This window comes from Chiloscyllium punctatum, chromosome 9 (genome assembly GCF_047496795.1).
Source record: "Chiloscyllium punctatum isolate Juve2018m chromosome 9, sChiPun1.3, whole genome shotgun sequence".
Lineage (NCBI taxonomy): Eukaryota > Metazoa > Chordata > Chondrichthyes > Orectolobiformes > Hemiscylliidae > Chiloscyllium > Chiloscyllium punctatum.
Genome location: NC_092747.1, coordinates 97,711,817 through 97,730,637, shown reverse-complemented (window position 1 = coordinate 97,730,637; position 18,821 = coordinate 97,711,817).

Below are 18,821 nucleotides of genomic sequence, written 5' to 3'. Positions count from 1 at the left end.
CAAATATTCCTTCCCTGTATTGAATTTAGATGGTGGCAGGTTTTGGAAAGTCAGGCATGTATATTTTTCATATTGTGCTAATTGCTCCAGAGAAGGTAAATTACTATAAAATAAATGTAAAGCGACAACAAATCTGTTAATTCAATATTGTTCTGTTTTGTTGGATACAGCCCAGAGATAAACCATCCTAAAAACATTCTATTACACCTGTGACTTGGAGGCTTTTGTTTCAAAAGAAAATGTTTATACTAGCAAGAAAGCTCTTTGAATGAAAAAATGGCTTTACTGTTGCATATATTATTGCAAAATTCTGCACATTTTCCATTTGTTGGTAGTTGCCTTATTTGCTGCCCCCACCCCCAACATCTTAACCTTACTGATTCCTCCATGGCCCAGTTTATTAATCTAAGGTACAATATTTTATGACTTGATATTATGAAACTCATTTGCGCTCACATCTAGTGTCTCATTTGGGAAAGATTATCAGTAACCAGACCTAATGATATAGCAACAGGACAGTATTATGATGGTTGTATTGCAGATGGTCTTGGAACTGGCATGTGTCCAATGCCAAATGCAGTGTCTGTAAGTTAATTCCCAGCGTCTCATTCAGACAACTTTTGTACTTTGAGTACTTGCTATTATTTATTAATAAGGTCTGGGTATTCTCACCTGTGACCCCAACAAACTCAGAAGGTCTGTGTGACCCATAAACATGGTTACTCAACACTTATGCCAGCAGCCAATTAACCTGCTCAGCCTCTATTTTTATGGATAGGAACCACATGCTCATTAAGAGTGGGAAGAACACCCTTCCGTATATGCCTAAAGGCAAAAAAGTGAGCGAGTAGCATCAAAGCTTAAATCAGTCTAAATCAAGCTCTCTTTTCATGATAAAAGGCCTAATACCTGGTTATGACTGACTACAAGATATGCTGGCTTTTGGATAGTTCATTGCACCCGTAGTATGATGTCAACACGCAATATAATTGGTACTTCTTACAAGGACCAGCAAAGCAAGATGCATCTTGGATCTCATCATTCAGGCCAAGGGCTTGTGTCCCATCATGCCTACAGGTCCAGAAAGTCTAGGTCTTGTCTTAAAATCTGCGCCATGAGATCTTTGGAGGAGATCTATGCCTCTATTGAGAAGATATCTGCTCCTCTTCCTCCTTCCTGCTTCCACAGAACACAATCAGTGACACAGGATTTATTTTGCCTCCTGCTGTCAATTTAAACTTTGTCAAAAGGATTCTGGGTAATCCACGATGGAGGACGGGAAAATTTTCTGGCTGCAACAGGCTGCTTATTTTTGAGGTATTTTCGGTGTCGGAGGTGATTTCCTCGAATTCCAGGAGCAGCAATTATTGTCTTACGTGCTGTTGCATTCTTTTAAGACTTTGGAGGAAAAAAAAGTCAAAACAAAGGGTTCTTTTAAAAGGGAGAGGAAGAGACAAAGGCAGCACATGGTCAGGTCAGTGTAGGAGAGAGACAGAAAGAAAGAAACCCACACTGCCAGCTGACACAGCAGTGAACCTGCGCAGTTACTGCCTTTGCTGTTGAATTTGTGTATCGCTGGACATCGGAGGGGATCTGGGAAAATAAATCAACGGTGAAATTCACAACTGATCTTGATGGAACCTGTTTGGGAGAGGTCACAGCAAAAAAAACAGATAAGTGAATAGTTTTAAGTATAGCCTTGCTAAATCTGCAGTAGTGTGTAGAGTAGGCTCTTTTTTGATTATTTTTTTTATTGAGAAATATCTCTTGATTAAACTTAAAAATATAAGCCATAAGTGTTAAGTTAGCCTGGAGCATTTTTTTAGAGGAATATCACGGTGCTATTTTCTGGGTCTGTAAATTGGAAGAAGCAAAAATGGCCCTAAGTAGAGTGATATGCTCTTCTTCTCTGATATGGGAGTTCAGGGAGAGTTTACATGTTACTGAGGACAATGTCTGCAATAAATGCCATTGATTGTGAATCCTATCAGATCAAATGGATTGGTTGGAGCGACAGTTAGAGGCAATGAGGAATTTATAAGGGCAAGGGGATGTGGTGGATGGCAGTTATAGGAAAGGAGGAAAGTCTCAGATGGGAGGAAAATCTCACATGGATGGGTTAACTCCAGGAAAGGTAAGAGAGGTAGGCAGGTAGTGCAGGAGTCTTCTGTGGCTATTCCCATTTCAAACGTGTATGCTGTTTTGGAAAATGTAAAGGGTGATGGATTCTCAGGGAAATGTAGCACGAACAGCCAAGTTTCTTGCATTGAGACAGGCTGTGATGCAATGAGGGGTATGTCTGATTCCAAGAGATCAATTGTGTTAGGGAACTCTCTAGTCTGAGGCACAGACAGACATTTCTGTGGCCAGCAATGAAAAATCAGAATGGTGTGTTGCCTCCCTGGTGGCAGGGTCAAGGATGTCTCAGAGAGGGTGCAGAGAGCCCTCAATGGGGAGAGGGTCCAGCAGGAGGTCATTGTACACATTGGAACCAATGACATAGGAAGGGAAAAGGATAAGATTCTGAATGGAGAATATAGACAGTTCGGTAGGAATTTAAAAAGAAGGTCCTCAAGTGTAGTAATATCTGGATTATTCCTGGTGCTATGAGCTAGTGAGGGTAAGAATAGGAGGATAGAGCAGATGAATGCATGGCTGAAGAGCTGGTATATGGGAGAAGGATTCTTCTGGGGTAGAAGTGACCTGTACAAGAAGGACAGATTGCACCTGAATTGGAAGGGGACTAATATACTGGCAGGGAGATTTGCTAGAGCTGCTCGGGAGGATTTAAACTAGTAAGGTTGGTGGGGGGTGGGGGGGGATGCGGGGTGGGACCCAGGGAGATAGTGAGGAAAGAGATCGATCTGAGATTGGTACATTTGGGAAAAGAAGCAAGTCAAACAGTCAGGGCAAACAGGGACAAAGTAGAGAACAAGCTATGACTGATAAATTAAACTGCATTTATTTCAATGCAAGAGGCCTAACAGGGAAGGCAGATGAACTGAGGGCATGGTTAGGAACTTGGGACTGGGATATTATTGCAATTACAGAAAAGTGGCTCAGAGGTGGTTAGGACTGACAACTTAATGTTCCAGGATACAAAGGCTACAGGAAGGGTGGAAAGGAAGGCAAGAGAGGAGGGGGAGTGATGATTTTGATACAGGATAGTTTTACAGGTGTTCTGAGGGAGGATAGTCCTGGAAATACATCCAGAGAAGTTATTTGAATGGACTCAGAAGTAAGAAAAAGATGATCATCTTATTGGTATTGTATTATAAGACTCACTAATAGTTAGCGGGAAATTGAGAAACAAATTTGTAAGGAGATCTCAGTTATCTGTAAGAGTAATAGGGAGGTTATGTTCGGGGATTTTAACTTTCCAAACATAGACTGGGACTGCCATAGTCTTAAGGGTTTAGATAGAGAGGAATTTGTTAAGTATCTACAAGAAAATTTTCTGATTCAGTACATGGATGTACCTACTAGAGAAGGTGCAAAACTCGACCTACTTTTGCGAGTGACTGCGGTCAGGATTAGAGTGGTGCTAGAAAAGCACAGCAGGTCAGGCAGCATCTGAGGAGCAGGAAAATTGATGTTTCGGGCAAAAGCCCTTCATCAGGAATGCTTTTGCCCAAAACATCGATTTTCCTGCTCCTCGGATGCTGCCTGACCTGCTGTGCTTTTCCAGCACCACTCTAATCTTGACTCTAATCATAAGCGTCTGCAGTACTCACTTCCACCCAGGTGACTGAGGTGTCAGTGGGGGAGCACTTTGGGGCCAGTGACCATAATTCTATTAGTTTTAAAATAGTGATGGAGATGTTCGCAGGTAAAGGGATGGCTGGAAAATAGCAATCCTTCAGAAATGAGATACCAAGAGTCCAGAGACAGTTTATTCCTATGAGGGTGAAAGGAAAGGCTGGTAGCTGTAGGGAATGCTGGATGACTAGAGAAATTGAGGGTTTGGTTAAGAAAATGAGGGAAGCATGTATTTGGTATTGACAGGATAGATTGAGTGAATCCTCAGAAGAGTATAACAGTAGTAGGAGTATACTTAAGAGGGAAATCAGGAGGGTACAAAGGGACATGAGATAGCTTTGATAAGAGGCATTTGGATGGGTATATGAATAGGAAGGGTTTGGAGGGATATGGGCCGGGTGCTGGCAGGTGGGAATAGATTGGGTTGGGATATCTGGTTGGCATGGACAGGTTGGACTGAAGGGTCTGTTTCCATGCTGTACATCTCTATGACTCTATGACATACAGGACAAAAGGATAGCTAGTGAGAGAATAGGGCTCATTGAAGATCAGCAAGGCAGCCTTTGTGTGGAGCCACAGGAGATGGGGGAAATACTAAACGAGTATTTTGCATTTGTGTTTCCTGTGGAGAAGGACATGGAAGATATAGAATGTAGGGAAATAAATGGTGACATCTTGAAAAATGTCCATATTACAGAGGAGGAAGTGATGGATGTCATAAAACGCATAGAAGTGGATAAATCCCCAGGACCTGATCAGGTGTACCCTAGAACTCTGTGGGAAGCTAGAGAAGTGATTGCTGGGCTTCTTGCTGAGATATTTGTATCATTGATAGTCACAGGTGAGGTGCTGGAAGACTGGAGGTTGGCAAACGTGGTGCCACTGTTTAAGAAAGCCAGTAAGGACAAGCCAGGGCACTATAGATCAGTGAGCCTGACATCAGTGATGAACAAGTTGTTGGAGGGAATCCTGAGGGACAGGATGTACATGTATTTGGAAAGGCAAGGACTGATTAGGGATAGTCAACATGGCTTTGTGCACAGGAAATCATGCCTCACAAACTTGATTAAGGTTTTTGAAGAAGTAACAAAGAGGATTGATGAGTGCAGAGCCATAGACGTGATCGATATGAACTTCAATAAGGCATTCAACAAGGTTTCCTATGGGAGACTCGTTAGCAAGGTTAGATCTCATGGACTATAGGGAGAACTAGCCATTTGAATACGGAACTGACTTGAAGGTAGAAGACAGAAGCGGGTGGTGGAAGGTTGTTTTTCAGATTGGAGGCCTGTGACCAGTGGAGTGCCACAAGGATCGGTGCTGGGTCCTCTACTTTTTGTCATTTACATAAATGATTTGGATGCCAGCATAAGAGGTACAGTTAGTAAGTTTGCAGATGACACAAAAATTGGAGGTGTAGTAGACAGCGAAGTGGGTTGTCTCAGATTACAACGGGATCTTGATCAGCTGGGCCAATAGACTGAGAAGTGGCAGATAGAGTTTAATTTTGATAAATGCGAGATGCTACATTTTGGGAAAGCAAATCCTAGCAAGACTTATATACTTAATTGGTAAAGCCATAGGGCATGTTGCTGAACAAAGAGACCTTGGAGTGCAGGTTCATAGCTCCTTGAAAGTAGAGTTGCAAGTAGATAGGATAGGGAAGAAGGCATTTGGTATACTTTCCTGTTTTGGTCAGAGTACTGAGTACAGAAGTTGGGAGGTCATGTTGCGGCTGTACAGGCCATTGATTAGGCCACTGTTGGAATATTGCGTCCATTTCTGGTCTCCTTCCTATTGGAAAGATGTTATGAAACTTGAAAAAGTTCAGAAAAGATTTATAAGGATGTTGCCAGGGTTGGAGGATTTGAGCGCTAGGGAGAGGTTGAATAGACTGGGGCTATTTTCCCTGGAGCGTCGGAGGCTGAGGGATGACCTTATGGCAGTTTTTAAAATCATGAGGGGCATGGATGGGATAAATGGACAAAGTATTTTCCCTGAGGCAGGAGAGCCCAGAACTAGTGGGCTTAGGTTTATGGTGAGAGGGGAAAGATATAAAAGAGATCTCAGGGGCAACTTTTTCATGCAGAGGGTGGTGTGGTATGGAATGAGCTGCCAGAGGAAGTGGTGGAAGCTAGTACAATTGCAACAATTAAAAGGCATCTGGATGGGTTTTTGAATAGGAAGGGTTTGGAGGGATATGGGCCAGGTGCTAGCACTTTGGACTAGATTAGGTTAGGATATCTGGTCAGCAAGAATAAGTTGGACCATAGGGTCTGTTTTCTGTGTACAGTTATCTGACTTTCTGACTCTAAGTGGGTGTATCTAATCTGATGAATAGGGAACATAAACTCACTGGCAGAATTGTAAGTGTATTGTTATTTCTAGATAGTTGGCATTTTGACAGTCCTGGGAAGAGACTGAGCTCAAAAAGGAAACCTGAAGTGTTCCTGAATTAAAAACAAGAATTCAGAAATAACGAGGAAGCTTGAATTGTCCTCCATATTTAATAATTTTATGCAGTTTCAGCGCTTCTGAAGAGTTATGCAACTGCTCTTCAGAAATGGTGTTAAATGCATTGATTTGGAGGCAACATTGTGCTAATAAACATTTGCTGGCATTTAGTTCTAAAGTTATTGCCATCTCCAAGATATGGTGTCCTTAAATAAAGATGGTGGTGCGGTCTATCGTGGAGGAGGAGCAGTGTCCTATCACCATGGATCTCACACATCCTGTGAATTACCAGCACTGGACATGCCTTTAGCCATGGAAATAAGGCTGGGAAAATACTTAGACGGACAATGACAGAAAACAAAGGGAAATGGTGCATGGCATTTTTAAATTTAAATCTTAAATTGAGACACTTTTGTTCATCTTTAGGTGGTTTCAGGACAGTAAGCATACCTTAGTGAGTTGCTGAGTTCCATTGCGCAACGTGCACACCTTGAGTGCAAATGCAATGAGAAGCTATGTTCACTTCATAGAAAGTCAGTTCCGTAAGGCCAGAAGTGCAGAAGTAGGCCAATCAGCCCATTGAGGTTCAATATCTTAGCTGATCTAATAATCATCAACTTCACTTTCCTGCCTTTTCCCATAACCTTTGATTCCCTTACTAATTACATTCAGCCTTGGGTTTACTTATTCTTTTTATTTAAAAATGCTTTATTCATAAAATTCATCTATATGTTCAGAGGTTCTAACTCAATTCTGTGAAGTCTTTACAGAGAGAAAAAAAACAAACAAAACATTGGAATTTTGACATTTCTTAGAGCTTCCCTATGGTTGCAAAAACAAAGTCTTTTTCTATTAATGCAGAAAACTGTTTATGTTCATTTTGAGGCAATAAGGGGGGGGTCTGACAATTGCCTGATTCTCATTGTATTTCGGCAGAAAGACCTGAGATGGTGGTCTTTCCCTGCTGTGCCTTGGCAGCAGCTGCCCTAAGCTTAAAATGTCTCCCAGCACATAGTCCTGGACCTTGGAATGTGTCAGTCTGCAGACTCAATTGAGATCAACTTTTTACATTGGAAGATCAACAAGTTTGTGTGAACCAAAGAGTGTCTTTTACCAAATTGATGATCTTTGGTCAATGTTTGTCTCGGCTCATGTCCCAGGCAACAGCCTGTAAAGTACAAAGCACTGTGTCATGGAGCTGCTTGGGACAAACTTTGAAAAGAAAACACTGCATCTCTCTCCAGACCTTCCATGCCATGGAACATTCCAGAAAGAGATGAGTAACAGTCTCTTCACCAGTGCAGCCACTTCAAGTTTGGCGTGTGGCGGTGGAAAGAGTCTGAGCATATATAAGAATCTCACAGCAATGCCCTTCTCACTGCCAACCAAGCTACGTCTTGGTGCTTGTTGGAAAGTTCTGGTGATGAGGCATTCTGCCAAGTGACTTTAACGATTTGCTCAGGGAACCGCATGACAGGATCCAGCCTCTCCTTTTCCCTTAGGGTGTTGAGGATGCTACGTGCTGACCACTGCCCGATGGACCTATGATCAGAGGTGTTTTTCTTTGTAAATTTTTCCACGAAGGGAGTGTGATATGGAACAGTCCAACTACTTAGAGGCCAGCAGCATTGAGGCCAGGTCCATCCTTCACAATTCTTTGGACAGGTAGAACCTCAGTACATAGTGACACTTAATGTTTGTGTACTGAGGGTCCACATACAACATGATGCAGCCTCACATGAAGCTGGCCACCAGGATGAGGGTGGTATTGGGTACATTCTTCACCACACCAACCCCCCCATTCCTCCTCCTCCTCCCCCTCCCCCACAACCAGGATAACACAGCCTCAACAACTCTTAGTGGCAAGCTACACTTCAGATTCATTACCTTCTGAGAGATGAATTCCTCCTCATTTCTGTCTCAGATATGTGACCCTTCATTTTGCGATTAAGCTCTCTGGTCCAAGAGTCTCACCTAAGGGATAACAATTCTTTAACATCTACCCTGGCAAGTCACATAAGAATCTTCAGTGTTTCCCTTAACACAATTTCCTGTACCCAAATTTCACAGATAAACAATTCCATTGCTCAGGGACCCACTGGTCCTTTACCACTTTAGAGGACAACTAATCGAGGGAGTACTATGCTATGGTCTCTGATAGCACATATATATTATGGAATCTCCTTAGCAAATACACATTTGGTGATAATTTGCCTCAATATGACAGATTTCAAAGTGTGCATATTTCCTGTCAAATGTCCATTGAATTAGACCTACATTCCCAATGGTATTAAAAAGGGATCAAAGGACCTTTGGAATTACTGAACGCTGACTCCCTAATACCTACTGGACTGCCAAACAGTTGAGCCACTAATCATGCCAGATTTTTGCAACCTATCCAGCTCCAAATTCAGCCAAGATGCAATTACTAAATTGCAGTGTGAATAGTTTAATATGCTTTTGAGTCCTGAGGCATCTTGTTTACAACGTGCAACTTTGCCTTTGTCTGGCAAGGCGTCAACCTGAATTTGAGGCCCAGTTGGGGTTTCCAAGTCTGCAGCCTGGATTACATTGTGCAGTGGAGGAATGATCCAAATAAGGTTATCACGACACATTCTGGGGCAATCTCTCAGAAGACACTCGCACTTTTCAAAGTTTTTGTTGGACATGGATTCTGTTTACGCTGATCCAGATTACAACAATAAATCCAGTACAGGCAGAAAACTGAATGAATGCCCATTTTGAAATCATGTTTCCCAGCTGCTCAAATACTGGAGTTGTTTCACTACAATCAGTCTGACAAATTACAAATGCAGTCAACTTTGACTTGTCATTTCTGTCCTTGTTGGACCAAACAAAGTTGTGAGGTTTTTTTTCCCACTCCATGTTGCTGCATGGTAATATGTATATCATAGAACAGCTTTCAGAAGTAATTTTCCTGTGATGGAAGCATAAAAAAAGCTCTCTGTTTATATCATCTACCTGGGAGCAGAAAAGATGGTGGAGAGCCATGCCACAGAGCTGAGGAGCCGAAATTCCTCTGGTCAAAATTCCACCAGTCTCTGACCAGCAAGATGATAGTGGAAAATACAGAAAATTGTTATGGTTTGATTGGGTTGAGTTTCATCATTGCAGCAGCAGCAAAGGGGTTACAGCCTGAGAGGTCCAACTCTTTTACTTCAGCTGGGACCTGAATGTTCCTGGGAAGCTAAGGTACTCAGGCATATGAAGCATACTGACCTCTGTATGCGAGTGGACCCTAACAATGTGGATTGGACCCCTGAAGAGAGCACTGTTTTTTAAAGAAGCTGACCTTCTCATTAATGTAGGGAGCTAAGGAATGCATGCCTGGAGTCAAGAGCAATTTCTCCCCAAGGTTGGATACTCACTTGAGTTGCTGGCTGCCATGTGCATGTTGCTACCAGAGAAGCCCCAAAGAAGGACATATTCTTCACATATTAATGAGATGCCTTCCCATTAACTTCACATGCTCTAGCAGGATCAGTGCTGGAGGGCACCAGAGACATGATTGCTCCATAAATGTCAGCCTCATACTCACAGAAGTTAAGCTTCAGAATATTTATATTTGCTGTTAGGCGCGACTGCAAATTAAAGTAAACTACATCTTTTTATGGAAGTCTTGGGTGGTCTTCATTTTAAAGTGCTGCCTTATGATGCTGTCTGCATTCATTCCTAATTGCCAATGTTGGTAGCATTTTAAAGAAAAATCACCATGAAAGTATGTGCAGCAGTTTTGCTCTCAGCTGCATATTGCATTTGTTACACATTTTTACCTCAGATCCAGATAATGCAATGGAAATCTGTATTCCTGATCATTCGAAGAGTGAATATTCTGCAACAATTTATCTAACCTGTTTTTAAATTTAAACATCCCTCCACTTCATGTTAACTAGTACTGAAATACTGGCTCTTGATTGTATTTTGAGCCATTTCAACATGATTCAGTTACAATATGTCACCTTCTGTTTCATTCTGATGTGCAGTACTTCATGTTTGTCTGCACTAACTTTCTTTTGTCATTGTGCTTCTAACATCATGCCCAACTCATGACCCTTGAGGGATCTTGTTAGGCACTTTCATCACCAATCAGACATAACAGGGCAGATTATCATTGAGGAGGTGGGGAAAGCGAGGCAGGAAACTTTCTGAAACTTAGCAGAACCATTTGCTTTAGGGCAAACCTCCTATGTCTTTTTTATGATCCTGGGAGGTGGGGTAGGGCTAGAGCTGGGCTGTTGTGTCTAAGGCAGGTCTGAGGTGGCAATAGAAATGGTGGGTTTGCCAGGTTGACAGGTTAGAATGCCCAGTTTTAAAATTGAATATCAGGATCACAAATCCTCACCTATCTCCTCTCACTCATTCCACTTTCCACTCTGTGCACCTCAATAGGGCTGTGGCTAAAATTTTAACATCAAAGGAGAAGGTTTTGCTGACGGTATCATTGGAAACAAATATTAGGTCCGATTCATCAAGATCCAAATGTCACCGGTCGCTGGATCTGGAAACATTAATGACGTACCTGGGCAATGTTGTAAATTGTTGGGTAGGTGCCAGTGTTGTACTTGTATTGAAACAACTGGTGGAGGTGAGACAGTGCAGAAGATTGGCAACTTTCAGTCCAGCGACAGCGATGTGTGGCGAGGGCCACTCATGCCTGGCCACCAGGCCCATGACACGTAATGGAACTCTTAACCAGGACTGTAAAGCTGGAGACTTTTTCTTTATTCTGTGTTTTAAGATTCCGCTGCAAAGTAGTGACACTACACTTTTCATGGTATTTTTATAATAAGATACATGTGAAAATTAATAAATATCATATTCTCTATGCCTCCAATATCTCCTCATGCCCCATTCCCCCTCCAAGTCACACATTCTCTTGACACCTCTGTGCATCATCATATTTCTCTCCATTCCACCCTGATTCTCTCTGACCTCCAATTCCCCCATTCCTTCTCCATAGCCAATCACCCACCACTTTAAAGAAGATACTTTAAAGCATCCAGCATTGATAAACCTAATGCACCTCATTGAAATGGAGATTTTAAAAATATTAAACTTCTAACAATCTAACATAGCTCTCATTCAGACACATAGAAATAAGCTTATATCCTCTTGGTGGTCAATCTGCCATAAAACAAACAAACACCTACTTCATCAAATCAGGTCTTCATTAAATAATCACTTAAAACTGGCTGTTTCATTCTCACCATAACTGGGATGGTTTGAAACGCATGAATTACTACAACACTAAGATCCTGGCGTATTGGTAGCTTTGCTGGATCATTTGTAGAGACCGGAGAGAATATTTTAGGAATCCAAGCAGAACTTTCATATTTACACAACAGTGTGATTACGCCACTACATGGAGTTGATGAATGATTATATGCTGTAAGCTGGTCCTTTGTAGGTTGTACCATGGCGCATCACTTGATGGGCTACAAATCTTTTAGGATGTGTCACGGTAAATTGAAAGCACTAGTTCCTGTACCAATGTAGGTTTTCAGGGTGTGTGGACCTGCCTTTTGGGGAAGTATGATGTTGTTGGTCAGAAAAGCTCCTGCTCATCTCATACCATTTATTTAAAGATGTGAAAGATTTAGTTATCTTCCAAAGGTTTTTTTTTTGGTTTTTTTGACTGTTCGCTTTGTTGATATTTTAAGTGTGCTTTGATAAACTCTCACGCTTTCAGCATTATGATGTTGTTGGTCACTTGGATCTTGTTCTGAGATCTGAGTCAGGCTTTTAGAACACAGAACAGTACAGCACAGGAACGGGTCTTTCAGTCCACGATGTTGTGCCGAACATGGTGCCAAATTAAACTAATCCCTTCTCCCTACCCTTGGTCCATATCCCTCCATTCCTTGTATGTTTATGTGTTTATCTAAAACCCCTGATCATATCTGCTTCCATCACCACACCTGCCAGTGTGTTCTAGACTCCTATCACTCTCTGTGTAAAAAACGTGCCTCTCACATTCCCTTTAAACTTTGCCCCTCTCACCGTAAATGCATGACCCCTAGTATTAAACATGTCAGCTCTGGGAAAATGATTTTGATGGTCAACCCTATCTATGCATCTCACAACTTCATAGATTTCTATCAAATCTCCTGTCGGTCTCCGTGGCTCCAGAGAAAACAACCCAAGTTTTTCTAGCCTCCCCTTATAGCTGATACCCTCTAATCCAGGTAGCATGATGGCAAACCTTTTCTGTACCCTCTTCAAAGCCTCTACATCCTTCCTGTAATGTGGAGACCAGAATTGAATTCAATATTCTAAGTGCAGCCTAAACAAATTCTTATAAAGCTGCAACATGACATCCTGACTTTTGTAATCAATTCCCAAACCAATAAAGGCAAGCATGCCATACACCTTCTTTAGCACCCTAACCACATGCATGGCCACTTTCAGGAAGCTATGAACTTGAACACCAAGGTCCCTCAGTATATCAATGCTGCTCAGGGTCCTGCCATTAACTGTATATTTTTCCATACCATTTGATCTCCCAAAGTGCAGCACCTCACACGTACCTGGATTAAACTTCATCTGCCATTTCTCTACTCATATCTGCACTGCTCTATGTCCTGCTGTATCCTTTGACAACCTTCTAGGCTATTCACAACTCCACCAATCTTTGTATCGTCTACAAACTTACTAACCCATCCATCTACATTTTCATGAAAGTCATTTACATATATCACAAACAGCAGAGGTCCCAGCATGGATCCCTATGGAACATCATTATTCATTTCCAGCCTGAAAACAACCTTCCACCATTACCCTCTGCCTTCTGTCGGCAAGCCAATTCTGAATCCAAGCGGCTAAGTCCCTGTGGATCCCATGCACCTTAATCTTCTTGATGAGCCTACAATGAGGGATCTTGTCGAAAACCTTACTAAAATCCATTTAGACAATATCCACTGCTCTATCCTCATTGATCAGCCTCATTGATCAACCTCCTCAAAAAAAAACAATTAAGTTATTAAGATATGACTTGTCTTGCACAAATCCTTGCTGACTGTCCCTAATTAGGTCATGCTTTTCCAAATGCATGTAAATCCTATCCCTAATCATTCTCACCAATAGCTTCCCAATTACTGATGTGAGACTCACCAGTCTGGAGATTCCTGGATTATCTCTATTTTCCTTCTTGAATAGAGGAACGATATTAACTCCTTGCCAATCTTCTGAGACCTCTCTAGTAGCTAGCAAGGATACAAAGATCTTGATCAAGGCCCCAATCTCCTCTTTTGCCTCTCTCAATAACCTTGGGGTAAATACCTTTGGGCCCTGGGGACTCATCCACCTTAATGCTCTTCAAGAGAGCTAACACCACTTCTTTCTTGATCTCAAAATGCCTTAGAATATTAACATGCTCCATACATGTCTCACTAACCTCCATATCATGGTGGTTCACTGGTTAGCACTGCTGCCTCATAGCGCAGGGAGCCCACTTTGATTCAAACTTTGAGCATCTGTGTGTGTGGTGTTTACACTTCCCTCTGGGTCTGCATGGTTTCCACTGAATACTGCAGTTTCCTCCCAGCCCAAGGATGTGCAGGTTAGGTAGATTGGCCATGCTAAATTGCCAAAAGTGTTCAGGACATGCAGGTTAGATGCATTAGCTACTGGAAATGCAGGATTACAGGGATAGGGTAAGGGGATCGGTCTGGGTGGGATGCTCTTCAGAGGGCCGGTGTTGACTTGTTGGGCCAAATGGCCTGCTTCCACACTGTGTGTGTTCTGTGATTCTGTGATTCTATTCCTGGGTGAATACCGATGCAAAGCACTGATTTGGGATCGCATCCTCTGCCTCCAAGCACAAGTGCCCTCCATTATCCTTGAGTGGTCCTACTTACTCCCTGGTTATCTTCTTATTTTTGAAGTATGTATAGAATGTCTTGGGATACTCTTTAACCCTACTTGCCAAGGTCATTTCATGGCCCCTTCACGGTCTCCTAATTCCCTGCTTGAGTTCTTTCCTGCTTTCTTTATATTCCTCACAGACCCTGTTGATTTTAGCTTCCTGAACCTTACATATGCTTCTTTTTTACTTTTAACCAAATTTGCAATCTCTCTCGTTATCCAAGTGTCCCTTACCTGCCATCCTTATCCTTTTGTCTTACTGGAACATGTTGGTCATCAGCAGGTCTCAAAACAATTCCCATATACCAAATGTGGACTTGCCTGATAACAGCTTCCAATTAACACTCACTAGCTCCTGCCTAATACTGACATAATTTGTCCTCCCCCAGTCTAGTACTTTGCCACAAGGTCCTGGTTGAATCTTATTCATAGCTATCTAAAAGTTTAAGGAGTTGTGACCACTGTTTCCAAAATGCACTTTCACTAAAAGGTCAGTCACCTGGTCAGGCTCATTTGACAATATAAGGCCCAGTATGGCCCCTCCTCTAGTTGGACTTTTCATGTACTGTTCCAAGAAACCCTCTTGGATGCATTTAATAAATTCTGCTCCTTCGAAGCCTGTTGCTTTTAGGGAGTCCCAGTCAATATTGGGGAAATTAAAATGACACACTATGACAACCCTGTTGTTATTGCATCTTTCCATAATCAGCCTTCATATTTGTTCCTCAATGTCTCGGTGGCAGCCAGGGGTCTGATAGTATAATCCTATCAGAGTGAGTGGACCCATCTTATTTTTGAGCTCTACCCATATTGCCTCAGTGAATGACCCTTCCAGTATGGCGTCTCTGAGTGCAGATGTAACACTCTGCTTGATTAGTGATGCAACTCCTCCACCTCTTTTACCTCCCTCTCTGTCTTATCTAAAACAATGAAACCCTGGAATGTTGAGCAGATAGTCCTGTCCCTCTCTCAACCAAGTCTCTGTAATGACCACAACATCATAGTCCCATGAACTGATCCAGGCTTTAAGCTCATCTACCTTACCTGTAATACCTTTTGCATTGAAATAAATACACTAACCCATTAGTACCATCGTATCTACTTACCTGTCATTGCCTGTCTTCCTTTCTGACTGACTGGTCCTAACATCTACCTTCCCCTCAATTTCTTCACTTGCTAACTGCTGCTCTGGTTCCCAGCCCCCTGCTACTTGAATTTAAACCCTCCCAAGTACCACTGGTGAACCTCCCTGTGAGGATATTGGTTCTCCTCTAGAATAGGTGCAACCTGTCCCTCTTGTGCAGGTCACCCCTGCCCCAGAAGAGGTCCCAATGATCCAACAACATGAAATTCTGCTCTCTGCACCACCTCCTTAGCCATGTATGCATCTATCTTATCTTTCTATTCCTTGCCTCACGAGCACATGGGTCTGGTAATAACCCAGAGGTTACTACTCTTGAAGTCTTGCTTTTCAGTTCTGTTTTGACTCCCTGTGCTCACTCCACAGGACCTCATCCCTCTTTCTACCTATGTCGTTGGTACCAATGTGTACAATGACCTCTGACTGCTCACTCTCCCCTTTAATATTTTCAAACCAGGTTTTCTGCATATGCATGTCCAAAGTCCTTTGCAGATGTAAAAGAAATGTTGGGATAACTTCTGGATCAGTGTGACAAAATGCATCTATGACAGATGCTACTGGTTTGGTGCACTTTGCTAACTGTAGAAAACGTGTTGGCTGCACCCTAAGTATGAAATTGATGTTTGTCTTGCCAATGTGACTAATGCTGGTGTCCATCTTCCAGCAAGATGTCAATTGTATGGCCCTTTCCTTGTTTAGGATATCTTTCCTGAAGATACCTTCAAAGAATCCGTCAGCAACATCTTAAAAAGCTAAACTCAAAATAGATAATTATATTTATAGACTTGTTTCATACCAAGAATCCTTCAAATCCTTGTCAAGAAGTAATCATAACTATTCAATTTTATGTGCTAATTTCATCAAAGCAATCACACAAAATATTGTGATGTGCAAAGGAGTTTTTTTTGGGGAAGAAGGATGTTAATGGTGGCTCATATACAGAATTCTGCTCCCAATATAGCACTAAAACCTCAGTTGTACAAAGCAAAATTAGATAATGCCACATCGATCAAAACTCAATAAAGGCGCATAGCAATATTTCCATGTGCCTTGGAAAGTTGCCATTCCCCCTGATATGGGGGCTCCTACCTGTGTTCACTTATCCCTACTTCACCACACCACCCCCGCCACCCAAAACCCTCCCCTATCCTCTCACCCACTTTATCTGCAGCTCCACTTAAACCCACCCCCAGTCCTGAAGAAGGTTTACACCTGAAATGTTAACTTGTCCACCTCCTGATGTTGCCTGGCTTGCTGTGTTCTTCCAGCCTCCTGCTTGTCCATGTTTCTGTAGCTGGAGCAGAGAGACCTTGCTCTGGATTTGACCCTTTTAGCTTGGAAGCCTTGAGCAGTTGTTCCTGGGACTGTTTGGGCCTATAGGATTCAAGCTCTTTGACAGTGTCCTGCCCAAATGCATGTACACTCTCTCTGGTTTGAACCTCTGCAGATTTTGACATCACATGATAGCAGATCAGGGAGGACCAGGCACCTCTAGAGCATCCTGAGAAGCATACTCTGGTGGTCCTCTGTGTGGCTGTACCTCCCAGTGGGTGCCTCCTAGAAGCACACTGTTTCCCTGAGAGGAAGAGATCTCTGGAGGGAGATGAGGGCCCTCATCATTCTTGGTCTTGCCTGTCAGTGGAGACAGACAAATACATGCATGCTGGAGCCAACATTGTCATGATTAGTTGGTGGACTCCTCTATCCGTTGATTCAGCTTACAGACTCCCTCTGACAAACCTGCCTGAAGATGCTGTACTTGTCTGTGTTATCAATTGTGAAGATTGTGGCTTCAACTTCTTCCTGGGACTGCACAGGTCCCTGGGAGTCCAGCAATCCTGAGAATCCTGGGATTCCAGCAATCCTTTGAGCGACAGGGACTTGGGGGGTGCTTCATTCTCAACCAGCTGTGTATATGTGTCAAAGAGGTGCTCCCCACATCATGCTCACAAATCTAATCTAGATAAATTTCCCGCTGAGATGAAAGTCTGTGAGCTAGTAGAGGGTGTAGGTGAATTCCTTATAAGTGTGTCCTCTGAAGCTTCAGTGGCTTCTTTCTCAGAGATGGGAACAGAGCTGAAATTCCCCACTGCTGACCTTTCTGGGGCAGTGTTTCACTACATGCTGCCAGTGTCTGCATAAAAGACACACATTGCATAATGAACAAGATAAGAAATAGGATTGAGGTGAAGAGAAATTTCTTTACCTTTACAGTAGTGGGCATGTGGAATTCACTACCACATAAAGCAGGTGAGGCTGGAACATTGAGTCACTGAGGAGTTAAACATAGTTATTGGGGCTAATGGGTTCAAAGGTTATGGGGAGAGGTTAGGAAAAAAGCATTGTGTTGGATGTGATCATCTTGAATTGTGAAGCAGACTCAAAGAGTTAAAGGCCTACTTCCCTTCCTTTTCTGTGTTTCTATGTAAGAGGGGTAAAGGATTATGTGGTTTAAAAATAAGGAGAAAGTGAGGACTGCAGATGCTTCAGATCAGAGTTGAAAGTTTGGTGCTGGGAAAGCACAGCAGGTCAGGCAGCATCCGAAGAGCAGGAGAATCAACATTTCGGGCAAAAGACCTTCATCAGGAAGGTTTAAAAATAAGTTTACACTGGTGGGTAACGGAAGAGCAATGCAGCACATTGCAATGAAGTTGACTGCATTAGAAGCCAATTGAGGTTTCCTCATCACCCCTTGAGTGGCTGTGCTCTCCTCTGGCCCAATATTTTCTCCTCAGAGTGAAGAATTTGATGTCCACTATCCAATGGCAGGTCTTGAGCCAACCAACTTGTTTGTCAGCCCACCTTTTTCTGTAATGAGATTAAGAGATGGATTATGCATTACGAAAGTGACTGAAAGTGCGATTAGTGGTGATGCAGGAGCAGGAGAAGTACAGGTGGTGAAATGGCCTCATTGAATCAATAGGAGGTACAGAGGACAAGAAGGAATTGATTGTATGGAAGGATGGATTTGCTGAAAGCCTTTGAGTCGATATACTGTATGCAATAGTAAGAGTTTTAGTTCATGAGCCTTTATTGAGATATAAATGAAATGGGATTGTCAAAATGAATAGATTTAGCCCTGTGTGAGTGAGGGAGCAGAGAAAAGGTGGTGCATTTACTCTTACAGAGCATAGAAGATCATTGATATTTTTTCTGCACTGCTTGGTGTTTCTGTTAGCTCTGTATACTACACTGACATAGGTTGCTATTATGATCAAGCTGTCTATGTCTGGTAGCATGCCACCTGCAACAGTCACTGGTTAGAGGGCAATCTTCCTATCTAACACCCTGACCAATAGCAATTAAAAATGGAAGCCAACTTGATTTTCTGAGACTTATCCTTGGTAATAATTGTGGGATAGAGGCTTGGTAATAAAAATGTGAGCAGTAGCTACTTGCAGTATTTGAGGTGATGTACAGCTGGGATTTAAATATGGCGCCAGCAACGTGAATTCAGCAAGTTTCCACCTGTCTTGCTGTGCAACTCTGCAGGAGGAGTGTCAAAGATGTTAGTTGCATAATTAATGATGGAAAAGGCAGGGGGCTGTGTGACAGCTGTTGTGAACTGGATGTCCCAAATCTC